Source organism: Pleurodeles waltl, chromosome 8 (genome assembly GCF_031143425.1).
Source record: "Pleurodeles waltl isolate 20211129_DDA chromosome 8, aPleWal1.hap1.20221129, whole genome shotgun sequence".
Taxonomy (NCBI): domain Eukaryota; kingdom Metazoa; phylum Chordata; class Amphibia; order Caudata; family Salamandridae; genus Pleurodeles; species Pleurodeles waltl.
In genome coordinates this window covers 814,686,816-814,713,844 of record NC_090447.1, presented here as the reverse complement: position 1 = coordinate 814,713,844, position 27,029 = coordinate 814,686,816, and the positions used below count along the sequence as shown (strand labels likewise).

The 27,029-nt window shown below is 46.3% G+C and overlaps 1 protein-coding gene across 1 annotated transcript in view; it reads left to right on the top strand.

Annotated features, from left to right (window-relative positions):
• Positions 1-27,029, top strand: part of TM9SF2 (transmembrane 9 superfamily member 2) — a 313,007-nt gene that overhangs the window by 196,285 nt on the left and 89,693 nt on the right. The window lies entirely within an intron of this gene.

Here is a 27,029-nt window from a genome sequence, read left to right as displayed (position 1 = left end):
GTCCAAGGCAGCACCAACAGATCACCTCGGTCGGCTCTGGGGCCTCCGGGTGCAGAGGTGCTTTTCACCGTCTGGTTCCTTTATGTCATCCTGTGGGAAAAGAAACATACTGCATTCGGGCACTTAGCAACAACTTACAGGACTGTCCTTCTGGAGCTAAGGTAAATGTGGGGCAAAGTCCAAGGCAGCACCAACAGATCACTTTGGGAAGCACTAGGGTGGTCTGGGTGCAGAGGTGCTTTACAGTGTCTGGTGTCATGTTCACTTTAATGGGAAACAGTCTTGGGGAAAAGAGGCTGTAGGTGGGGACTGGGTAATCAGTCCAGTTGAACTCAGGGGGGCTCAGGTCTCAAGGTTCTTAGCCATACAGGGTCACTGTCGGACCACAGCAAATCTGGTTGGGGGGCGTGTGCACAGTGGTGCTTTGTCCAACTGGGTCGTGTTGTGAATACTGCTTGTGATTCCTGGTTCCTGCACAAAAGTGGCTGCAGGCAGCAACTGGGGGACCAATCTGGCCAAACCCAAGGTGGGATTTAGCTCTGGAAGACCTTGTTGGCACCATTGGCCCACTTCACCTCGGTTTGGGGTGCTCTGTTGCAGTGCTGCTTTTTGATGTCGGGTTTTCCATAGGCCGCGGCTCTCAGGTTTCTTTTTGGGTGCCTGCAGGGGAGTAGCTAAGCTACTCCACAGGAGTTGCTGGTGGTTCCTTAAAGTGCTGGTAGTCCTCCCAGGCTATGGGAGGCAGAACAGATGCAGAGCCAGTCCACTTTGGTGCAGTTGTCGAGGACAGCAGGCAGGCTAGCAGGGTTGGTGCCACATCAGTTGCTGATCCTCAGTTCTTCCTTTTTGCGGCTCCTCTGTGTCCTTTTTTTTCTTTGGTCCAACAAATCAGATTTCCTGCTGTCAGGTGGCCACCTAAACAATCAGTTTAAGGGGAGTGAAGGGTAGTAGCCAATGAGCACACAGGGGTGTGCCATGTCATGTTTTCACTTCATAGTTAGCACCATGCCACGCAGCCTGTGTGGGACTTGAATGTATTTCCTTTAGGGTGGCATAAGATATGCTGCAGTCCTTGGGGGCCTTCTTTAGTACCCGTACCCTGGGTACCAGGAGTATCCTTTACTAGGGACTTAGAGGGGTTTTACAGTTAGACATCACCTCATTTTAAGGAAAGAGCACCGAAAATAAGGTCTGATTGGCAGGCCTCAGTGCACAGTCAAGAATCGAAAACTAGCATCCAGTAGCTTAAAAGGGGGTAAAAAGTGTGTGTGGGGGAGGGGGGGAGGGGGGGTCAACTGCAACACTAATCCCAGTTTCCTACACTTGGCACATAGTTCTTCCAGATCCTTGCCTTCTCCCTCTTTTCTGAGCAGAAGAGAACAGCTAGAAGACTTGTGAGGACCGTTCAGTACAAAAATATCTTTTTTTACAAAATCCTGTGTTACCACCAGTGATGACTTCAGGCCTTTGTTTGAGGGTTACTAATTGAGCCAAGGTTTGAGCCTTGTAACACCATTCAGTAGATGCCCTATGTTAATGCAGGCAGCCCACACAAAACCAGTCAGCAACCTGTGAGTAGTGTTAGGCTTGGAGCATTAATTAACCCCCGAAGTTCATGATGTGGTAAAAACTAATTTTCAACTGTCATTAGTGTGCAAAACTGACCTCTTTGAGTGGCGCTCACCAGAATCCCTAGCCTATGGCCTGGCACTATCTTTGTAATGTGTGTTCGCACAATTGATGTCTTTTCTGATGTAGGGCTTTAGAAGAAATCCTCATAATGTCAATCAGAATTTAGATGTCTGTTTAAATACACTGGCTTATGCTAGTAATCTGCCTCAACCATATATGATGTGCATGGCATGATGTAGCATAGTAGCAAAAAGATGCCATGTTGGGAAAAATGTAACATAAATATAAACAATTTAATTTTAAGGTAAATTATGTGCTCACTTGGCCATTGTTTTTCTAAGCAACCCTTCCGTTTTTCAATTTTTTCCCAGGTGAAGTAAGATGTTTGTGCTAGGTGAGACTATGGTACCCCTAAGATTGTTTCCTCTTTTTTTTTCTTAGTTGCTTGACCAGAGCAATAGTGAGTCCCTGATTGATACATAATGAGGCAAGTGGAATGTGCATATTCCATTAACCTTATCTCTATGCAGATTCTATGTACTGCGATGCCCGATTTTATTGAATTTAATTTTTCTTTCTGTAGACCCTACTATTCACAACAGCTAGGAAGTCCAGTGTATGATTGTAAAATACCTTGATAGTCGATCCTTGTAAATTTTGTGGTGGGGTCCTAATAAATGTCATTAATATGCACTCTTCCTGTAGCTCCTGATGTGCTTTAGTAGTTGTGTCCTGAACACTGTTCTGGTTCCTCAGTGAAAAGCGTCTTTACAATATCAGTTACTGTATTTGAGGGAAGTCAATATATAGTCTATAAATAGATTTAGCGACCAGAAAAATCACAAGCGACTTTAAGCCACCCGTGACTCCCTTCCTATCAGTCTAAGTAATAGATGGGCTGCTCTTTTGTCTCCCTGTTTGTTACCATGAGCTGCATTATCTCCCAGGGGTCTTGTGCCGGGTTGCATCTGAACTTGATACCAATGTGCTTCTGTCTTTCTTTGTTCTCCTTGCATGAAATGTGCATCACAAAGAGCTGTGAAAAGATTTCTTTCAATAATCTTCATTTTAACATGTCTGCAGAAGAAAAAGCAAGTAGGTTTCGATGAAGAAACTCCATTCTTCACCACAGAAGTTTTTCTGCACCAGTGGCAAAATGCCAAAGAAAGATGGTTAAATATGTGAAACCACCCAACATTATCAAACTTCATTGCATCCAGATCATTGCTTCATGCAGTTTGTCCTGCTCCCTTCTTTCTTAAAACTTGTTTCAGTCATAAATCCCTGCTGGAACTCTGGACACTAGAGGTTGTGCCTGATCAGCTTTTTACATTTTTGCAAAATGATACATCACTGCTTAGCAAATTTTTGGCAATGCTCTGATACGGTTTTCATCCTGTCTGGCATTATTAAAGCATTTTGTCTTGCTATCTTTATTGAAGGGCAGTTTATTAGAAGCTCCTACTTTTGATCCTTTAAGTCTAATATAATAAAACATTATTTTCTGGTTAATTAAAAACATAAATAATTAATTAGTTTAAAATCCATTCCACATTTGTGTCACTTTAACTCAGTTTCAACAATTCTATTTCATATTAGTTTAAAAAAATAAAAAATCATCCCAACATAACCACAGTCCGCATAAAATGTGTGCAATAAATTAAGTTTTGATAAAACATATAAAGAAGCAAAGCCAGTACTAAAGAATACTAGCTTCGGGGACAAGTTAGTTGCAAATTAAAGCTCAACAAAGTCATCTAGGTTAACCGCACGCTATCTACTGTTAGTGCAGGGTAAAATTAAATTGAGAAAAATTACATTAAACAAGGCTGTTTCATGTACCTTAGTTTCAACCGTAAAAACTGACTTGAATGGTCCAAATATCAGTCAGACAAAAGATTGGTTTTAACATGTAGATATTGTAGATTAGAACACAAATAATGTGCTCAACTGCAGCAGCAACTTGTTAACAAATACCATATTGTTTGATCTGAGCGCACTATTGGCATATGCTTGTTACATCAAAGCCTGAAGTATCTTGAAAACGAAAACACAAAATATGTTCAAATCCCAGCATTCTTACTAAACTACTGTCTAGAAATTGAGACAGAGTGATGCATATTAAATGAATGTTTACTAACGTAATTCATAATTAACTTTTCAAAGATCTTGGTGACTCTCTTGCTCTAATTTTTTAGCATCTGATAGATACTTATAGTTGCAGATTCCTTACTTTAGAATTTCCCCCAGGCGTCCGTCTGGATCCGGAGATTTTTCTTCGAGCAGTACCTCTGTGCGCCATTAAGTGGTGTTGGTCGACTCCTGATCCATCGTTGGCGTCATGGTCGCTGAATATGATGTTGTGAGCCATATATAGGCACCAACTCGGTGTGCTGACGTCAGTTCTTTTCTTACCGTGCCAGCCTATGCGCAGATCCAAAGAGCGCTACCCCTACATTTGCTTTTTGACTGGCCTTTTGACCTTTTGTCAAACTGTTTTGACTTCTTGGTTCGTCAAGGATGTCATCATGGAAGACCGGCTTCGAGCCCTGCGAGTCCTGTCACTGGATGATGTCCATGACGGATTTGCGCCTCGTCTGTCTGTGGTGCTTGGAGCGCGACCACACCCCAAAGTCATGCTGCGAGTGCCGGGCCATGAACCCAAAGGCTTTGAGGGTGAATTACCTAAACCTACTCGCGGCCTGGCACCCTGCTCCGCATCGCTCCAGGTCTCAGTGAAGAGGAAGGTCCGAGACCGCTCGCGGAGCCCTCACCACTTGTCATCGTCCCATTCAAAATCGCTGGGACACTCTGGTAGGCGCAAGAAGAAGTTGCAGAAGCACAAGTGCTCTTTGACTTCACCCTGTCGATCAAGAAGAAGTTGAATTAGCACAAGTGCTCTTTGATTTCACCCCGTCGATCAGACAACGCAACACGGGAGCATCTCCGCTCGAGGACTCCATCCTCGGAGCCTACTTCTGGGTCACCCCTGCCCAATTGAAGGAATTTAACGTGGTGTTGTGCCTCATCTTTGGGCAGTCTTCCCCTCTCTGAGTGCCGTCTGGCCCAGCAAGGTCAGCAGGGCCCCTTCAGGTTCCACGCCGACAGCTTTGGCCTCGGCTCTGGGGAGCACCCGTGGATCTGCTTCCGGATCCGAACCAGCGTTGGTCATACCATTGTGACCTTCCCTGATGAGGGTTCTGGCGTCGATGCTCCTTACGCCACCCGTGGGCGTCATTGATCCTATATTCATTGCTGTCTCCGACACGGAGCCGGACCAGCGTAGTTCAACGTCTTTTCAGACTTTACCGGGAACCTTGCTCTCTAGGTCAGATCCTGACCCTTATTCTTGTGGGTACGAGTTCGGTGATAGTATGGAGGGGGTCACTGGACCCATTACAGTATCAGCTAAGACCTTATGGACTGGGCTCAGAAACTGGGGGAAGCCAGCGGTCTGGACACCTCCCCTTACACTGGTATGCCTTCTCCCCCCTACCATGGCTATGGAGGAGGGGGCATCTTATTCCATGGTGATGCAGAGAATGGTTGAGGTCTTGGGTCTCAAGCTGCCTTCGGTGGCTGCCAGGACTAACCTCCTGTAAGGAAATGCCTCCTTGGCATGGTCACCCCCTGACTTTTTACCTTTGCTGATGCCAAGTTATGATTTGACAGTGTGCTGAGGCCTGCTAACCAGGCCCCAGCACCAGTGTTCTTTCCCTAACCTGTACCTTTGTCTCCACAATTGGCACACCCTGGCATCCAGGTAAGTCCCTTGTAACTGGTACCCCTGGTACCAAGGGCCCTGATGCCAGGGAAGGTCTCTAAGGGCTGCAGCATGTCTTATGCCACCCTGGGGACCCCTCACTCAGCACAGACACACTGCTTGCCAGCTTGTGTGTGCTGGTGGGGAGAAAATGACTAAGTCGACTGGCACTCCCCTCAGGGTGCCATGCCAACCTCACACTGACCATGGCATAGATAAGTCACCCCTTTAGCAGGCCTTACAGCCCTAAGGCAGGGTGCACTATACCATAGGGGAGGGCATAAGTGCATGAGCACTATGCCCCTACAGTGTCTAAGCTAAACCTTAGACATTGTAAGTGCAGGGTAGCCATAAGAGTATATGGTCTGGGAGTCTCTCATACACAAACTCCACAGCACCATAATGGCTACACTGAAAACTGGGAAGTTTGGTATCAAACTTCTCAGCACAATAAATACACACTGATGCCAGTGTACATTTTATTGTGAAATACACCCCAGAGGGCATCTTAGAGATGCCCCCTGAAAACATACCCAACTTCCAGTGTGGGCTGACTAGTTTTGCCAGCCTGCCACACACCAGACATGTTGCTGGCCACATGGGGAGAGTGCCTTTGTCACTCTGTGGCTAGTAACAAAGCCTGTACTGGGTGGAGGTGCTTCTCACCTCCCCCTGCAGGAACTGTAACACCTGGCTGTGAGCCTCAAAGGCTCACCCCCTTTGTTACAGCGCCACAGGGCATCCCAGCTAGTGGAGATGGCCGCCCCCTCCGGCCACGGCCCCACTTTTGGCGGCAAGGCCAGAGGAGATAATGAGAAAGACAAGGAGGAGTCACTGGCCAGTCAGGACAACCCCTAAGGTGTCCTGAGCTGAGGTGACTGACTTTTAGAAATCCTCCATCTTGCAGATGAAGGATTCCCCCAATAGGATTAGGGATGTGCCCCCCTCCCCTCAGGGAGGAGGCACAAAGAGGGTGTAGCCACCCTCAGGGCTAGTACCTACTAACCCTCCAGACCTAAACACACTCCTAAATTGAGTATTTAGGGCCCACCAGAACCTAGGAAACCAGATTCCTGCAACCTAAGACGAAGAAGGACTGCTGACCTGAAGCCCTGCAGAGAAGACGGAGACACCAACTGTTTTGGCCCCAGCCCTACCGGCCTGTCTCCCCACTTCAAGAGAAACTGCAACAGCGACGCGCTCCCCAGGGTCCAGCGACCTCTGAAGCCTCAGAGGACTACCCTGCATCTAAAAGGACCAAGAACTCCCGAGGACAGCTGCCCTGATCCAAAGAAACCAAAACTTGCAACAAAGAAACAACTTTAAAAGGACTCCACTTTTCCCGCCGGAAGCGTGAGACTTTCCACTCTGCACCCGACGCCCCCGGCTCAACCTGCGGAGAAGCAACACTACAGGGAGGACTCCCCGGCGACTGCGACCCTGTGAGTAGCCAGAGTTGACCCCCCTGATCCCCCCCCAGCGACGCCTGCAGAGGGAATCCAGAGGCTCCACCTGACCGCGACTGCCTGCTTCCAAGAACCCGACGCCTGGTAAAGACACTGCACCCGCAGCCCCCAGGACCTGAAGGATCCGGCCTCCAGTGCAGGAGCGACCCCCAGGTGGCCCTCTCCCTTGCCCAGGTGGTGGCTACCCCGAGGAGCCCTCCCCTTGCCTGCCTGCTTCGCTGAAGAGACCCCTGGGTCTCCCATTGAAACCTATTGCAAACCCGACGCCTGTTTGCACTCTGCACCCGGCCGCCCCGTGCCGCTGAGGGTGTACTTTTTGTGCTGACTTGTGTCCCCCCTGGTGCCCTACAAAACCCCTCTGGTCTGCCCTCCGAAGTCGCGGGTACTTACCTGCTGGCAGACTGGAACCGGGGCACCCCCTTCTCCATTGAACCTATGTGTTTTGGGCACCACTTTGACCTCTGCACCTGACCGGCCCTGAGTTGCTGGTGTGGTAACTTTGGGGTTGCCCTGAACCCCCAACAGTGGGCTACCTTGGACCCAACTTTGAACCCTGTAGATGGTTTACTTACCTGCAAAACTAACAAATACTTACCTCCCCCAGGAACTGTTAAAATTTGCACTGTCTAGTTTTAAAATAGCTTATTTCCATTTTTGCCAAAACTGTACATGCTATTTTGCTGATTCAAAGTTCCTATGATTCCTAAGTGAAGTACCTTTCATTTGAAGTATTGATTGTAAATCTTGAACCTGTGGTTCATAAAATAAACTAAGAAAATATATTTTTCTATATAAAAACCTATTGGCCTGGAATTGTCTTTGAGTGTGTGTTCCTCATTTATTGCCTGTGTGTGTACAACAAATGCTTAACACTACCCTCTGATAAGCCTACTGCTCGACCACATTACCACAAAATAGAGCATTAGAATTATCTCTTTTTGCCACTATCTTACCTCTAAGGGGAACCCTTGGACTCTGTGCATGCTATTTCTTACTTTGAAATAGTACATACAGAGCCAACTTCCTACACCTCCTGACTGAGGTGCTTCAGCCTGGAGCTTCCATGTCAGAACCTCTTTTGCCCTTTAATGAAGCCCTCACTGATGTCCTGCTGGGGACCTGGTCCAAACCCAGCACAGGGGCTCCTGTCAACAAGACAATAGTCCACTTCCATAGGCCAGTGCCTAACGACCTGGCATTCCTGAGACAACACCCTGCCCCCAATAGTTTGGTCATCCAAAGCCTCTAATCCCATGGCGCGTCCCTTTCTGCTCCCCAAGGATACCCCAAGGATAGGCAATCCAAGAGGCTGAATCACAGTGGAAAGAAGCTGTTTTCTTACTCCTGCCTGACATTGCATCTAGGAACATTGCATCCTTTTGGGCTGTTACACGCATACTTTATGGGACACGGACACATAAGTGCTGCCACAGGTCCCGGAGGAGGCCCGGGCCATTCTTTCCCAAGTTGTTGCCGATGGGAGAGATGCAGCTAAGTTCCCAACCAGATGTGGACTGGATACCACTGACTGTCTAGGCAGATCAGTTGCTTTGACAGTGGCCTTGAGGTGCCACACCTGGTTAAGGACATCTGACTTCTCAGGGGATGTACACTGATGGACATGCCCTTTGATGGCACCCTTCTCTTTTGAGACAAAGCAGACTCTGCGCTCAAGTGCTTTAAGGAGTGGGTTAAATCAGGGCGTGGCCAAGATGGCGTCAGGAGCAGACGCCTAAAAGAAAGCTCCGTTCACGATCCGCTCTTTTCCTGAACATCATCCGCACTTGGGGCCTCTAAACACTGCCCAAGTTGCAGCTGCCACCCGAATGATCTCAGGAGCTTGCGAGCCGCGGCTCCGGTTGCAGACACGGCAAGTGCGGCGGGACTAGGCTGAGGAACAGGCAGAGTGCGGAGAGGGCGCGATGACCCGACGCTGCTCTCGCAGCAAAGGAGGCAGAGACCCGGCCCCGGAGTGAATCGGAGCTGAAAACGACGCAACCTAGGGCCTGTTGGACTGCGTGAGGGCAACTCCGGCAGAGCACGTCGGCTTTCTGCGGCCCTGTTGGGGGAGAGCAGGGCTGGGCCGCCAGGCCCAGTGAAGACACAAGGGCGTGCCCCGGACTTGGTTGAGGTGCAAGCAGAGCATGGAACGGGCGTGGTGTCCCGATGCTGCTCTCGCAGCAGAGGAGGCCGTAACCCGGCCCCAGAGTGAATCAGAGCTGAGAGCGACGCAACCTTGGGCCTGGCGGACGGCGCAGGGGCGATTCCGGCAGAGCGCACCAGTCCTCTGCGGCCCCGCCGGAGGAGAGCAGGACCAGACCGCCAGTGAAGGTACGTGGGCGGGCCCCGGACGTGGCGCGGTGCCGCGAGTAAAGTCCCCGCAGGGACCGAACGGGGAGAAGTGCGGGGAGACCGCCACAGTCCGGGCCCACCCTGAGAGCGCCTCGGGGGGCCCACCTTCTTTGCTCCGCCCCATCGCTCCAAGGAAGAGTAACGTCTCCATCAACCGGACCCAAAAAGAGTGTTGTTGTTCTAGCTTGACCGCACAAAAGAGTTCCTGGTAGATGACCAAATCCTTGTAGGGTACGTGGGAGCAAAGAAGGATCGGGCAGTGCAGAAACAAACCATTTCACGCTGGGTCGTTCTCCGCATTAAAATCTGCTACGCACTGGCCAAGTATCAGCCTCTTGAGGACTCATTCCACCAGAGGCAAGGCTGCAACATCTGTGCTAGCACAAGGTGTGCCAGGCCTGGGTATCTGTCAAGTAACTTACCTTCGGTAACGCATTATCTGGTAGGGACTCCATCTAGCTGTAGATTCCTTACACCCACGTATGTCTACTAGAGTTAGGGTTTATCCCTTTCAGTGCCCTAGTTTTTGCACAGTTGGTTCTATCCATGACTCTGCGCTTCTGGCGTGGAAGTTTGTCGGTAAAAGAACTGACATACACACGCCGGGGTGGTGCTTTTATAGATGACTGTGACGTCACAGACTGCTTCAACCACGCCGCCGACGCCATGCGGATCCGAACGATGCCACCCGACTGCGTACGCTGGGTACTGCTCAACAAAAAATTCTGGATTCCAAGTTGACGCAAGGAATTTGCAGCTAGATAAAGTCTCTACCAGAGAATGTGTTACCAAAGGTAAGTAACTTGTTTATTATAGCTAGTACTTCTCTGTCATTCACCAGTGGATTCATTTAAGTCACATTATTTTTCCTGTCTGTTTTGGCGATAGGCCAAAACTATTTTGAGACTGACAAAAAAGTTCTAGAGGTCCTGTATCGGGAGCACTACTGGCTACAACTGACAAACCATAGTATTAATAGTTGGGCAATTATTTCTAAAGCTTATCTGTGTTAAATTAAAATATACGATTTCATTAGCGCAGAAAGTTGTTCCAGTATAAATGTAGCAAATACTTTTTGTTCTGCAACAAGTTAAGAAGTCAGTCTACAGTTTATCAGTTCTCCTTTATCTCCTTTTTAGGTCTCACTACTGACAGGCTTAGCTGTCAGGGAGACCTCCCCCAGTACACAAAAAAATACATTCAAGAAGTAGTACAGAGTGGCGTTTGAGTTGGCCCCCTTCAGCCATTAACTCTCATGCATTTTTCAGTTGCTAGGATGGGCTGTCCATCAAGCACATGGAATTTTGTGGAAGGGTGTAGTGTCCCATTATTGTTCCCATTAGGCTTGGTGATGGTTCATCAAGAAGTAAGACTACACACATTCTGTTCCCAATCCTCTCCATGCTTTTGCTTCCCCATCTTTATTCCTACCCATCCTTGTGATGATTCCCTTGCACTTTCCCTACCCTCTTCTTTCTCCTTCGCGCTTTACATTCTCACTGCTTCCCTTTCACTTGCCCAACTCTTCTGCTTTACCCCCCCATTCTCTCACATTCTCTGCAAACTTTCACTTTTTCTCTCACGTCCCGACTTTTACACTCTTGCTCCCTGTGCTCAGCCCTTTTTCACATTCCCACCCTTGTTCGAAGTGTTTAAATTTTCCCTCTCAGTTGACAATTAACCCTTATTTCTCCCCTCTACATACTTCTGCCTTTTTATTTCTTCTCCTCGTTCTCCTAGTTATTTCTTTGCCAGCTACATAACCTCTTTCCTTCAGTTCTCTTTTTTCTTTCACTTTTGATCATCAAAAATCCTTTTTAGCCCTGACCCTATACATTAGTGGCTACTCTGCTCTTTAGCACACACCTTCTACAGAAACAATTTAATTCAAAATGTGCCAATTTCGACATGCAAGGGCCTGGTATTGCCTATCACTGTAGTGGTAGCGTATTGACCATACAAGAGTTGCAAATTTCGTTTGAAGGCACGCCCTCTCTGTGATTTGGCGTTTGAAAACAAAATGACAATTGAACTTTTTGTCATTGTTTCTTTCTGCTTTCAACCAATGGGAAAATTCGAAGGCATCTGTTCTATTAATAATTCTGTGGTATCCTGAGATTGAAAGTGCATTGGTGATGTCAGTGGATCCTCTAGTAAGGGTTTAATATACTGAAGTCTACTAAAGTAAATATTTGCTTCTGACTAAAAGAAATTCTAATAATGTCTTAAAGTACTTTGACCAACTACAATCAATAATTGTGTCCGACTCTAAGGAACTCTAATAATAAACTACAGTACTGCACCCTGTATCAGGAAAGTGTTGATTGCAGCTTTTCAGACCTATAAGGACATACGTACGTCACATTTCAGTGAGGATGTACTGTTTTCAGTTTCTTTCAATTTTGTGTCTTAGGAAGGTAAAGCAAAACAGTGGTAATTAGTGGGACCAAGCATGCACTATTAACAAGCCATGCAAAGCCTGTTATTTATTTTTTTTATTTTTTTGTGACATGCTAGAACGTTTAGGGATGCTTGTTTTTAAAAAAAAAAAAAAAAAAAGCTAGATCTATTGACCTTGCCAGTGCTTGTTATATATTGAGCCTAATAGCCTTCACTTTTATCAATTTGAACTACAATCTGTAAATAAAATGTAATTATGTAAAGTGTTTCATACTATGTGGCCAGACAACTTTGCACAAGTAATGTGTGTGCCTCTCCCATGGCACCACTGACAAGATAAAGTTCTGGGGCTGTCCTGACACACCTTGTGCAGTTCAAAGATTTTTTAGTGCAGAGCTACTCCTCATACTGTTTGTCAAGATGATAAAACAACTAGAGAAGAAAGGGTTAGTGTATGCAGCAGAAAGATTGTAAGTCTGGTTTCTGAGTTCCTCTCCCTCAGGGATCGATGTAATCCTATACTGTTTGTCATAAGAGCTTTATAGTACTTGCAGATCTACTGAGACTTGTAAAACATGTATGTAATAGTTTTATCTTTTGATGAGAATATATTTATCAGATCACTTCTAAAGCGATTATGTACTGTATTGTTATTGGATACAATCTTTTTGCTGGCGAGAGAGCTTATTTTTTCTTTTATTCACTTCCTGTGAGCGGAGATTAACAGCCTAAGTGTTCCTCAATCATTATAAATGCGAATGAAGGCACGGACACGCTGTCTACTGTTTAGCTAGCGGTAATGCTTCGGTTTAATTCCTGACCAAGTCACTTTTTAAATAATATTTGTGAATAACAAATCGGAGAATATACAGCACTAGTAGGAACTGCGGCGCTCCACTTTGGGGCAGAGATCGCCCCAAAAAAACTCCCCCTGACAAGTTTGCGGCTGCCACGACATAAAATGGCGGCCGCGACGGAGCAGGAAACCAGCTACAGCCGCGGCCCTCGATCCATTGAAGAGCGCAAAGGACTCAGACACTTTTGCCACTAACGACGAGAGCAACAGTACGGAACATCAGCGAATACAGTGTAGGGCAGCGCCCTCGGGCCACAATCCAGGCCCAAAGCTTAGATACTGCCATAATAACAACCTAAGATCTCAAAAAGTGAAGAGAAGCGTCTGAGAACTGTTACAATGGTAAAACCAAAAAAACAAGACAAATCACCAGCGGGGGACTCCCCGCAAACTGAGAATCCACCCCCAACGCCCGCCAGAGAATCGCAAACGGGGCACGAACAACAAGAAACAACTCTGGCCACTGTGCTACTGGCCATTAAAGATTCCCGGGAAGCGCTTGAGCGTAAAATCGATAACCTCACCACAGATCTTTCCCTTTTGCGAGACGACCACCGTAAATTAAAGGAAACAGTGGGTTTGCACGAGACCACGTTGACAGGAGTGTTAGCGGGGCACAAAGGCTCATCCTCAGAAATTAAAGACCTGACCACCCTGCTGAAAACTTTGGAGGCAAGGGCAGAGGATGCAGAAAACCGAGCCCGACGGAACAACATCAGATTAGTGGGGGTTCCGGAGGGGGCGGAGGCCTCCGCAGCTAATATAGAAGTATTCCTAGAACAGTGGCTCAGAGACACGATAGCATCAGAGGGCTTCTCACCATTCTTTGCGGTGGAACGTGCCCACAGGATCCCTGGCGGACCACCCCCACCAGGAGTCAGGCCACGGCCAATAATCGCTAGATTACTCCACCACAAAGATAGAGACTACGTACTGTCACAATCCCGCCAGCTAGGTGAGATTCAATTGGATGGCCAAAAGGTTATGATATTCCCAGACTTTACGAGAGAAACACAGGCGCAAAGGGCATCCTACATCGCAGTAAAACGAGCCATGCGTGAGCATGGTATAAAATATGCCATGCTCTTTCCGGCAAAACTCAGAGTGGAATACGATAACAGAACCCACTTTTTTCTCACACCTCAGCTGGTGATGGAATGGCTTGAATCGCTGAACATCCACTGCAGAGCAACCCGCAACCGGACATTCTGAAACCCCGGGAAGAAACGTAGCAGATCCCGGAAAAAGACCACAGAAGCGGCTCCATCGAAACGTCAATCACAACAGGAGATGCGTGATGCAGTGGAAACAGCAGCAGCATTAAGCGGGGGAGACTTCCACACACGCCGGACCCCAGATGCTACATCAGACGTTGACTCAAACTGCGAACAGTCCTCAATATCCTCCCAGGACACTTTCGTCGGCTTGCCTTTGATCACCCCAGGAACGGCGGACGAGATTATCTGACCTCGCTAAAAGAACAAGTTGGCAAGTGAGCGGACAATTGTGGGGGAACCTCAATCTGTTTAGGGACATTGATAAGACCCAACCGTAAATATAGAGCTATAGGAACCTAGATGTCATTTCTTAACCAGCACATTACATATAATCGGGCCTGGGGGAGAGTCCGGGACGCTGCCTCTTGGTCTCTGGCACGCCTCCCTCCAATAGGTTGATAATTAGGATTACAATAGTAGTAATGGTTTGGACGGGGAGAGTTGTAGGTACCGGTCCTGGGGAGAGGGAGTTACAAAGGGGGTTTGATTTTGGTTGTGTTGTCTTCAGGGTTTATCAGGCACATCTATCTCGCAGCCCAAACGGTTCACACCTTAGATTACGAGACTCAATAGGTTTGTCCAGTAGTAGTAATAGAGCGGTGTTAGCGGACCGCCTCCACTTCCACACCCCTCCCTAAACTATGACCACAGAATACAAGATAATCACATGGAATGTCAGGGGCCTAAATAACATGTCCAAGAGGTACAAAGTTCACAGCTTTCTTAAACGAAGGGGAGTGCACATAGCTATCTTACAAGAAACTCACTTGTTGGAGCAGGAGATCAAGGCCTTGAAAAAGCACTGGAGGGGACAAATATTCACCTCTAACCACTCAGCATTTGCGAGAGGAGTGTTGATATGGATCAGACCAGGCGTTCCATTACAGGTTCTTCATACCTTGATCGACACTGAGGGGAGATACGTAGTGATTTCTGGTAGATTGGATGGGAGAGAGGTAACTCTTGCGGGACTATACGCCCCAAATCACGAACAGGGGAAATTCCTAGACAGATCATCACTGATCATGAGCACACTTCTCACTAGCCCTACATTAATAGGAGGAGACTTTAATTGTGTAGTGGATACCGCAATGGATAGATCGCACCCACCATTGTCACAATACGTAACTCATAAAACAGCACTGCACTTCCAGCAGTGGCAAAAACACTGGCAATTAACAGATTGTTGGTGCAAACTTAATCCCCCCAATAGAGAATACTCTTTTTATTCAGCAGTTCACGACCTGCATGTACGACTGGACACCATTCTGGCATCTCCAGAGGTGCAATCTGTGGTGGCGAAGGCCGAGTATCTTGGCCGCACCATCTCAGATCATAATCCCTTATTGATCTCTTTGGCCTGGTGCGGCGAAAGACCTTTGATTCCCACTTGGCGCCTGAGAGCAGAGTCACTTGAAGACAAAGCTTTTAGAACCCAACTGGGCACGCAGATTACAGAATTCTTCGAGAACAATGCTGGAACTGCCTCGTCCAGATCTGTCGAATGGGAATCCTTTAAAACAGTGATCCGGGGATATTGTATTAGCACTACTGTGGGAGTACGGAAAGTGCTAGAGACAGAACTAACCGATCTCGAGAACTCGCTTAGGGAACTCGAACATAAGCACCCATCACAACCCGACCTCTCAACACAACTAGAAGAGACAAAGACTAGAATAATAGAAACTAACATTAGATTGTCATGTTTCGATTACAAACAATTCTTGCAGAAGCAACATACAGAGGGCGACAGAGCAGGCACCCTACTGGCATGGCTGGCCAAACCGCCCCAACTTCAAACCATAGTGGTGGGGTTAGAGACCACCCCGGGTATAAAAGTATATGGACAGAAGGAGATCAATACCACCTTTCTTAAATATTACTCAGAGCTGTATGCGCCTCCCTCCGAAGTACTCAGCGACGCTCAATTACAAGATCTGGGGAACCTCAATCTCCCGGCATTGAAAGGGGAAGATAGAATAGCCCTGGCGACTCCCATATCACTTACAGAAATAAAGGCTGCAATCCAGAATATGGCAAGGGGCAAGGTACCGGGAGCAGATGGTCTCACTCTGGAGTTCTACCTTACATATCAGGACTCATTAACCTCCCAGCTCAGCATCTTATATGCAGAGGCATGGAATAACAACAGCTTACCTCCTCCCACTACAGAGGCAATAATGATTCCCCTTCTGAAACCTACCAAACCCCCCACAGAGGTTCGATCATACCGCCCACTATCAATGTTGAACTTAGATTATAAAATACTAAGCAGGGTACTAGCTAATAGACTTCTACCATATATGTCCTCATTAATCCATCAGGACCAATCAGGATTCATCCCAAAGAGAAGCACTGCCCAAAATATCCGTCGATTGATCTCACTCCTTCATGCCCTACCCCCTGACGCAAATAGAGCAGTAATCATCTCGATAGATGTCGAGAAGGCTTTTGATAGCCTACAATGGGACTACCTAGAACGAGTGATGCTGCAGCTAGGACTAGGAGAAGGGTTTGTCAAATGGACGAGGCTTCTCTACACAAACCCCACAGCGAGAGTATGCACTGGCCGTACAATATCCCCTTCCTTTGCCATAGGTAGGGGTACAAGACAGGGATGCCTGCTTTTACCTTTGCTTTTTGCATTGGCAGTTGAACCTCTCGCCAAATCAGCTAGGTCCCAGAGGTTCTACGAAGGCATTACAATCAATGCTTGGACGCATCATATTGCTCTCTATGCGGATGACATGTTACTCTTCCTCCGGAACGCTGAGACCGATCTACCAGGAGCAATGACAATGTTAGACAACTTTGGAACCGCATCTGGACTCCGGATAAACTGGGGGAAGTCGTCCATTTTTCCAGCTGCTAGGGGTATCGAAGAACCAATGGACAATCAGGGTCTTCCGTGGTCCCCATCCACATTCAAATATTTAGGGGTCAATATCTAGCACTCCGCTGAGGATTTACTAGAAGGGAACATTCAGAGCACAATTAGGAGTATCAAAAACAGCATGATATTCTGGCAGACACTCCCGCTAGCGGTTACTGGGAGAGTTGCACTGATTAAGATAATAGTGTTACCTAGAATGTTATATTATTTTGCAACCATCCCACTCATTATACCGAGGGTGGTATTTAAAACTATTTCGTCCTTGATTACAGGATTTATATGGGGAACCAACAGACAAAGGATAGCATTGCGCACCCTCCAGAGAACAACAGCAGAGGGTGGTTTGGCTGTTCCTGACTTTGAATTATACTATTGGGCGAGCCAACTCAATGGCTGGCGCGATTCATCAGAGCACCCCCAGTGGGGGAAGCACTGAGAACCCCTCTCCACTGCCCCCGTGATAGAATTCTGGGCATTCTACTAAACCCCAAGAAACAGAATAAAACACTTCCGATAGAATGAGAAGCATCACGTCACTGCTGGGAACAATACCTAAAACGAACACACACCAGAACACCGTACTCGCCAGAGGCCCCCCTGATCTGTATAGGAACCGTCACAGGAAATCATGTAATAAGGGGTATCACCCAATTCATGGCACTTCAGATCGACTCCATAATAACGGGAAACTGTGCACTTATGCAGAACTGCAGGAAAGGTTCCAGATACCACCAGGGCTGTTCCTAACCTTTAACGCAATTGCTAGGACTCTTCGTAGACAATGGGGTACAGGACTAGAAGAGCCCCCCCAGACATAACACCTGTGACCAAATATGCACTATAGGAGACCAAGGGAAGTTGATTTCAGGGATATATACATCTCTACTAACCAGCATATGTCTTCCCTTAAATAAACTTAAGACCAAATGGCAGGGGGAACTGGATGTACAATAGATGACACACAGTGGACCAGAATAACCACACACATATATACAGTTTCCATAAATGCCAGGTTTAAATTAATAAACATATATGTTTATCACAGAGCTTACTTAACCCCCTATATGATATCAAAGATTTATGGTGTAGAAAATGCTAGCTGCCCCCGATGTGCAGACCTAGCAGCAGGGTTGCTGCACATGCTCTGGAGTTGCCCACTAATCGGGGACTACTGGATGGGGATATTTGAAGCACTCTCCACTTGCACAGGCAGAACATTATCCCGATCAGCCATGGTGGCGGTTTTGGGAGATTTTCCTCGCCCCAGCAAGCATAAAATCACAAACCGATTCATAGACCTGGCTTTGATACTTGCAAGGAGAGAAATAACTTCACACTGGAAAGATCCGAAGGGACCACAGATAAATCATTGGAGAAATGCATTAATCAAGTGGGCGGAAACTGAAGGGACAGTATTACTAAGGGAAACACTCAGGAGCCTAGGAACTAGAGACAATGCTCAGCACTGGAACATGATACTGGAGAATTTTAGAACACCTGACACTTCTAACTCTGATGCGGAGGCAGATTTACCAGAAACCGATCATGTATAATTGATCAAGACATTCCTGTTGAAGATCGTACAAGAGAACAAATAAGTGATTCATTTGTGAACCGAACAAATTCCTCTGTATAATTGATGGGAAGTGCGAAAGGGGAGAGGGAGGGGGAGGGGGAGTTACAAAAAGATGGGAAGTTATTTTGTTTTTGTATGCGTTTCATGCAATTATAAAGGAATAAAAGATCTTAAAAAACAAAAAAATTGTGAATAACAAAATATCAGAAAGGCAGGGCATACCATGGGATAAAACATAAACTACAGCAAGGCTGCCTGGTGCCAATCAAGCAAATACATATCTGTACTAGAATGAATACATTTATTGGAGTATAATGCATACTAAATAGGCAGCAATATGTTTTATTAACTGTGCAAATCAATTCAATATTCATCATTCATTATATAATACTCAGCAATCATCAAATCTCAGAAAGAATATTTTCTTCATCCAACAATAATTCATATATTGCAATGTAATATAAATCACCTAAACGCACAACTGGATCACAGACATCTCCTACTATTAAAAACCTTCATTCAGACAAACAGTCACCACTCAACAAACCCATCATACCACTCTCATATTCTTCTAAAAACCAAACAGGAATGAGCAAAATGTCACTTCTTTTGCATCAAACATATATGCATTTCCTCCCAATACCATTATGGACATATGTTTGGATATTATAATCTGAGTTTCCTGGGAATAATCAATGAAAAAAACAATTTAATGAAACAGAACTCACAATATGTTCTCAAGTAACCTTTCAGAAAGATGTTTGAACTTTGTGACCTACGTTTCCTGGGGAAATAAATCAATAATGACAATTAAATAAGGAAGTAAGAAGATGGATCTGTATATATTATTCCAAAATGAGGTATAGTGTGCACAGAGTCCAGGGGCTCCCCAGAGGCTTAACAGAGGCTATAGTAGATAATACTAATGCTCTCTTTTGTGGTAATGTGCTCGAGCAGTTAGGCTTATCAGAGGATAGTGCAACACATTTGCTGTACACACACAGTCAAGAAATGAAGCTCACACTCCGTGACTAACTCCTGGCCTATTGTTTTATATAGCAAAAATATATTTTCTTACTTTATTACTAGAACCAGAAGGTCTTTGTTACAGGTAAATACAGTTGTAAATAGGTATCAAGCATATGTATCAAATGGTCTTTGCAGATAAAGCAGTTTACAAGTAAGTAACACTTCAATTTTAAAAGTTGACAGTGCAATGCTCCATAGGAATCAATAGAGTCCTAGGGAGGGAAAGTATTAGTACAGTTAACAGGTAAGTACATGACTTACGATTCCAGTCTTCGGGGTTAGGATTCCCACAGGTCAAAGTTCAGGCTGACCCCTAATGTACACCACCAGCAACACGGGGCCGGACGGGTGCAGAGGTAAAAGTTGGCATCAGGTTTGCAATGGAATCCTATGAGGACTGGGAGTGCTCTGTAGAAAGCAGATTGCAGGTAAGTATCTGTGCTTTCAGGACACAGGCCTAGAGGGGTTTTGGTCAGCACCGCAGAGGGGGGACACAGGTCTTCACCAAACACACATTTCGGATGCAGGGTGCAACCACAGAGCTGGATGCCCAATGCTTTGCAATGGGGGGGGAGCCAGGTTCACAAAAGATGCTGCAGGCTGAGTCCAGGGGGTTGGTTCTCGGAAATCGAAGGCTAGACAGGCAGGAGAGACACCCGCTGAACATTGCTGGACTGTCGATCGGATTCTCCAAGGCCAGGGGGCTGCGGTAGCAGGGGTCTCCTTGGGCATCTGGAATCTTCATCGAATCCAGTCGCGGTTAGGAGTCCTCCTCCGGATTCAGGCTGCAGGCGTCGTTGTGTTGGTCAGGAGGGGTGGTCTCGAGGTTGGAATTGCCTGGGGACCTTCTCTGGACCAGTGGGCCACCTGGACTCGGGCCGTGGGTGGCAGGTGCAGAATGGGCAGGACTTGTGGATCCAGGGAGGTTCTGGTGCCCTTTTTTAGAGGTTTCTTTTGGACAGGGCTGAGGGTTTGTAGAGGTCGCTGGTCCTGCAGGATGCATTGCCTTCTTGGAGCAGGAGTCTTTGAAGCTACAGACAGGCTGGTAGGAGTGGGGCCAAGTCAGTTGTTGTCTAGAGTCTTCACTGTTTGGTTTGTCTCGCAGTTCTTATTCTTTCTTCTTGAGATCGCCAGGAATCAGGTGAGTGTGGTTCAGTGATGCCCATAAATACTAGTCTTAAAGGGTGTCACGGGTCAGAGGGCAGTAGCCAATGGCTACTGTCCCTTGGGGTGGCTTCCTCTGCCTTTGAGGAGGGGGACACATTCCTAACCCTATTGGTCCCTATCCTCCAAAACAAGATGTAGGATTCTGCAAGGAGAGGGATCACTTAAGCTCTTGGCACCTTAGGGGTTGTCCTAGCTGCAGTGGTCACTCCTCCCTGTTTTATCTAATTTTCCTGCTGGACCTGTCGCCAAAAGTGGGGGCTTGGTCCGGGGGGGGGGGCAGACATCTCCAGTAGCTGCAGTTCCCTGAGGCACTGTGGCAGGAGGCATGAGCCTTTGAGGCTCACCACCAAGTTTTGTAGTTCCTGCCGGGGGTAAAGGGGAGGTGTGAAGCACCTCCACCCAGAGCAGGCTTTGTTTTTGTCCCCAGAGAGAACAAAGGCTCTCACCCCATTGGGCCAGAAACTTGTCTGTTAGTGGCAGGCTGGCACAGACTGGTCAGCCATGCATTAAAGGGATGGGTAAATTACAGGGTGCTTCCCAGACTTCAGTGAAGCCATCATGGAGCTGTGGAGTTGGTAATAGCAAACTCCCAGACCATGTACTTAACATGGCCACACTGCACAGTGTCTAAGAATGGACTTCGACACTGTAGGGGCATATTGCTCATGCAGCTATACCCTCACCTGTGGTGTAGTGCACCCTGCCTTAGGGCTGTACGGTCTGCTAGAGGGGTGACTTGCCTATGCCACAAGCAGTGGTTTGTGCGCATAGCACCCTGTGAGGGATGCCATGTTGACTTTGCCTTTTTCTCCCCACCAACACACACAATCTGCAGTGTGCATGTGTTTGGTGAGGGGCCCCTTAGGGTGGCATAATACATGCTGCAGCCCTTGGGGACCCTCCCTATCCACAGAGCCCTTGGCACGACTGGTACCTTTTACAAAGGACTTAGCTACGTGCAGGGGTGTGCCAATAAGGGAAACAATGGTAAACATTTCGGAGAGAACAGTGGTGCTGGGGCCTGATGTAGCAGTCAAGTCAGCATCAATGTCATGCAAAAAGTGTGTGTGTGTGTGGGGGGTGGGGGGTAACCCTGCCAAAAGGGTCCCTTTCCTTCACACAGCAGTCCAAAAATGTCCTCAGGTAACATTTATATGTACACTTGAATTCACCAACTGAAGGTTGTACACGATTTTCCCTGTGATCCTTTTGTCCCCTTGGTAGTGCTGACGCATGTTTCGGTGGAACCGCCCAGTGGGCGCCACCTTCTTCAGGGCACAGGAGTAAGATGTCTGTAAGACGCCGTAACCCAGAAAGGGATCTGATGGGACTACTACCCATAATAATTCCAAATGACCAGAATGTCACAAACCTCAAATTGGCAAAGGATCCTAGTACGTAAAGGAGTTAGTCTGTACCACGGTAACAAGACCGCCTTCAAGGAGAAAGTTGCTAAATCTGTGTGAATACCTGCAAATGTCCTGATTATCAGCAGGTTATTAAACACACCTCAAAAAACAAGCCTGGCAAATGCAGGTGAGTTGGGTAAATGAAAACAGGCTCACTCCATCTTGATCTAAAAGAGGATATCTTTTTTTATCCACTAAGAAGTACCAGTTGCTTGCTCGCGTTGTAAATGCCAATGCTTGGACGCTGATATCAAGATATCATCTGTAGACTCTGAATTGTTGGTTTGCCCCCAGAGGAAGTTTTTATCCGCTGACCATGCTTCACCTAATGTTGTAATAAGAACCCATAGGTCTTCTGTGAAGATGCAATCCAGTTGTTTTTCTAATTAAACTTCAGGCCCCTGCCTAAACATGTATTTGAACTTTGGGACATGCTTTACTCCCCGTCGCCAAAACGGAAACCTGGCTAAATCCCACTGCTCTCCCGGCCATTAAGACAGCCCTCCCTAATAACTATTGTATGAGGAGGTCTGACAGAGAGGGCAATTTAGGGGGGTGGGATAGCTATAGTGTTTAAAACACTATTAAAATGTCACTGGTAGAAGACACTTGACACGGATTGGGTGGAGATGTGTATCTTTAAATCTGAGCTCTCTTCAAATGAATGTGGGCACAGTGCCTTGATTTATCATTCGTCTGACCCCAAAAAACAATTTAGCCACCACCTCTTGGGATTTATTTCACCCTTTGTCTTGACCTCACAACAGGTTTTTACTGCTGGGAGATTTCAGTTACCATGGGGAGAAACTTAAGCACCCAGGGGTTTCAGAGCTTATGACTGATTTAGTTGCAGTTGGTCTAATAAAAAAAAAAATCACACGCCCCACTCGTGGCGCGAAATACTTTGGATTTGATTTTTACAAATTCTATTTCTTTTACCTGTGGCAGCCTTCAACAGCTTCTTTGGTCAGACCATGCCTTCATCAATTCTCAAATTCCTCAGCTAAATAAGCCTGGAATGGTCAATAGCACAGAGACCAGGACTCGCAGACAGTGGGCGAAGATTTCGCCAGTCTCTTTTATTGACAACTACATCCCCACCCACTCTGTCCTATGTGGTGGGATATAGAAGCAGGGCTATCAGAATACCATAACTCACTAACAATTGCATTTGACATGTTACCACCCTTCAAAACCTGCGCAAAAAAACATCTTGGAGCAGAAGCTGCCTGGTTCACCTCTGAACTGCGAGGGAAAAGGCATTGTGGCAGTTGGAAGGACGGTGGCAGCATACAAAGGATCTAGGTTCCAAGGAATTCTGTAGGACTGCCTTGACCAATTATCACCATAATCTTTAAAAAGCCAGGACACTTTATATATCTAGCCAAATCATTATAGCTGATAATGCCTCAAAAAAATTATTTAAAGTTTTAAACTAATTTGTTAATCCATGAGCTTGTACTCCAAGTATTCAGGCATCCTAAGCTCTATGTGATTCTTTAGCCAGTCATTTTAAGGAAAAAAATATTAAGCTCTATGAGAACTTTTTCAATTTAACAGATCAGATAAGTGAAGATCTGGATGCAGCCAGCTCTAGTGCTAACTGCACTTAAAGTCTAGAGCATTTTACTATCTTTACAATGGAATTGATCCAGACGGTCCTTGCCTTAGCAAAATCTGGGTCTCCTTTGGATATCTGTCCACCTGAGATATCAGCCTCTCTATCTGAAATACTTGTGCCTGCTGTCTGCACTTTAACAAATCAATACTGAGTGTAAAAATCCCTTCAACTTGGAAAGCGGCACAGGTGATTGCTGTCCAAAAGAAAGCAAATTTAGCCCCAAATAACTAACTACCATCCTGTTTTGCTTCTCCCCTTATTGGGTAAGTTGTTGAAAGGCTCATAAACAGGCAATTTGTGGATTATTTAGAAGCAGATCAGCTCCCAGACTCTTCACAATCAGGGTTTCGGGTGTTCCATAGTACTGAGACAACTTTAGTGGGTGTCTTCGACCATATAAAATGCTCCTTTGATGCTAATAGCCCCATCATGTTAGTACTGCTTGATTTGTCTGCACCATTTATACTGCACCATGATACTGAATCGCACTATTCCTTGCTTCAATAGACTAAGGGAATGTGATATTTGCTGTTCAGCCCTACAACGGTTTGAGGACTTCCTTACCAACAGAATGGAGAACATTTCCTTAGCGTCATTCAGATCTCGTACTGTACTACTTGACAAAGGAGTGCCCCAGGGCTCTTGTCTAAGCCCTATTTTATTGAATATCTATGTGCCACTCCTGGCAAAGATAGTAAAATCGCAGGGGTTGGACCTGTATTCCTAAGCGAATGATTCACAGCTTCTGCTTTCCTTTTACTGTCTCAAGTATAGTGAAAGAATGCTTTGGACCTAGCTTGAGAGCCATCGCTGACTGGATGACTGAGAACTGACTCCAGCTTAATGCTAGCAAAATTGAGATCATGCTGTTTGGGAGGGCCCCCAATATATGGGCTCCTAATTGGTGGCCATCTGAACTTGTTCAAGCTCCCCACCCAAAAATGATTGTCAAAAACCTCAGGATGTATTCAGACCAATCCCTTACTATGAAAGAACAGGTTTGGCACACTACGGGGTAGTGGTTTCATTTTTACGCTTGGTAAGGTGGGTTTTTCTTCTTCCGCTTTCAACAAGGTAATACTTAGTCCAAGCCTTGGTTGTGAGTCGTCTGGACTACAGCAATGCTTTACACGCCTCCATCAATAAGTCCTTGCTAACTAAATTACAGGTGGTGCAAAATACGGCAGCCAGCCTCATTTTTGATGTCCCTGCGAGGTCGTCATCGGTCCTCCATTTACATTCTTTACACTGGTTACCTGTCTGTAAAAGGATAATTTAAAACATCTGTTTTATAACTCACAAAGCATTCTTGGGAAAGGGGCCTCGTTATCTATCTTGAAAGCTCGCTCTCTGCTATCCAGGAAAAGTCTTAAGATTGCGTGATAAAATGTTGCTGTGACAGTTCCTTGGATTAAAAAGTCTCTGTCTTGGGGTAGACCTGGCCCCCCACTTACTGGAATGCCTTTCCTGTTCATGTATGCCAGTGCTTTGATCATTTTAAGTTCAGGATGCTACTTAAACGGAACTGTTTTAGTGGATTATTTGTGACTGCTGCCTAAATGTTTGTAGGCCCCTGCGCCGAGATACCCCTCATGGGGTGAGTTGCGCAATATAAATAATAGTAACATGACATCTGGCTGTGGTTTCTATTTCAAACAGTATTTCAAAGGTTTCAGCAAGTAAAGTTGCAGCTGACTTTTGCCGAAGATCTGCAAGGCTACTTTGTAGAAGATTCTAAGATTGTAGCCATCATACTCTGTCATTCGGTGAGGATAAACAAATTACAGCAACTCTGGGTCTTTTGTGGAGCAAGAAGGCAACTGGTCTCCACTCCTGGACTGGCATCTTGACAGCACTGTGTAAATGTTATGTCTATACTGGGCCTGTTGAGATACAGAGGTGAGGGTAAACACAGTTTGATAGCTGGAAATAGTTGTTGCTTAGTGCTCAGATCAAGCAAAAAATTGCAGATGACAAAACCAGTAAATCCACGCCAAAAACTAGCAAGGAATAGGTGTGTTCCATAGCCCCAGTGACAAATGAAGGCGCTCCCATCAGCTCAGCTGTGTCGTGAACGCATGATCATTATCCTAATGAGACTACTGGATTTTGAGCGGCAAGATCGTTCACAGTGTGGGGGACTGAGTCTGACCCACAGTGGATGACGCTTGTCACTATAAATCTGGGTTTTGCTCCGGCTAACTAGCAGTGCCTCATCTCTCCCAAATGGAAGAGACAATTGGGCAGCCGAGCGCATGACATCTTAGTACTTCTCAGGGAAGTCGTGGTCACTCAGGTCACAACCGGTTCTCTCATACACAGTACGGTCTCATATGTACATGACAAAGGCAGTTTAAGTTTTAAAGATTGGTTTAATAAAACGACTGCATTTTAGATAGCAAAGCGTGAGCTGCAATAACCAGAACTACACAAGACAGTAAGATTAAAATAGTAACGATGAGAGTGACGCACAAGAATAAGGCTATCATAGTGCCGCTAGATTATTTTCTCTCTAAGTTGTATTTCGAGCACCGCATGTGAAGCTCTAAGCATGTCTTTCAGGTTCCCCCGGGAGGACATCAACCCTCATACCTGAACAAAGGCCTGTAATCTGTATCAGCATCTGCAACGGGGCATTCAGCATCTAGTTGTAGGTTCCTGGCTGGAATCTCCCTCTTCCTGAGTGGCGTGTCTGACTGAGACAGCTGCCAATTTTTTCTTTTTAAATTGTTGTTTTTGTTTTACCGGTTTCTCTTCTTTCTTAACAGAAACCTCCGAAGAGCATTGTGATTCCTATCTCGGTTTCACGTACTCTGTTCTCCGCTCTGATCGCCCACCTCTCTCATTTCTCTTTTCCGATGAGTCCTGAAAGGAACGAGATTGGCGTGTATCAGTATATTGATATCTATCAGGCGTTTTTATATTCTCTCTATTTCTGAGATTATATCTACTCTGTGGGGTCTCCACTCGTGGAGATTCTCCCCTTTCTTTTTGAGGTGTTTGTTGTTTTTTCTCCAAGCGTTTCTTATTACCCTCAGGTTGTTGTTTAGTATTGTCTTTATTAATTTTACCCTGAAATTGAGGTTTTTGTGGTCTAGCCCCAAGGCTATCTCGACCGATACTGGAATATGTTTCCGCTATTATTTTAGGCAGTTCTCGCTCCTGATCTTGTTGCGGAACGTCACGGAGTCGCATGCGCACTGCAAGTGCAACTGTTTCCCCTTTAAAGTTACTTAGGATAATTGAAGAAACTGTGGCAAAGTTGCCCATCAGTTGCATTCCCAAATCTAGGGCCGGGGCAGCCCCGTATTCATCTTGAATTTGTTTAAGCAACTCCGGTAGGTTGGCTAGCATCTGTGTACTGTGTGCCGTTGTATAGAGCGCGGCAAATACCGTGCCCCATGTATTAGTGTTCAACTGTAGGAACCACCCCAAAGGGCAAGCACATAGTTAATATTCTATGTTTATCCTGAGGTCCCGTGTGGGGAAATACTGCCTCCAGCGTATTAATTTTTTGTGCCAGCCAAAACGGAGGCTCCTCTCATTTGGCTGGGACTTTACCCATAATAGAGTGTACAGTCACCGGAT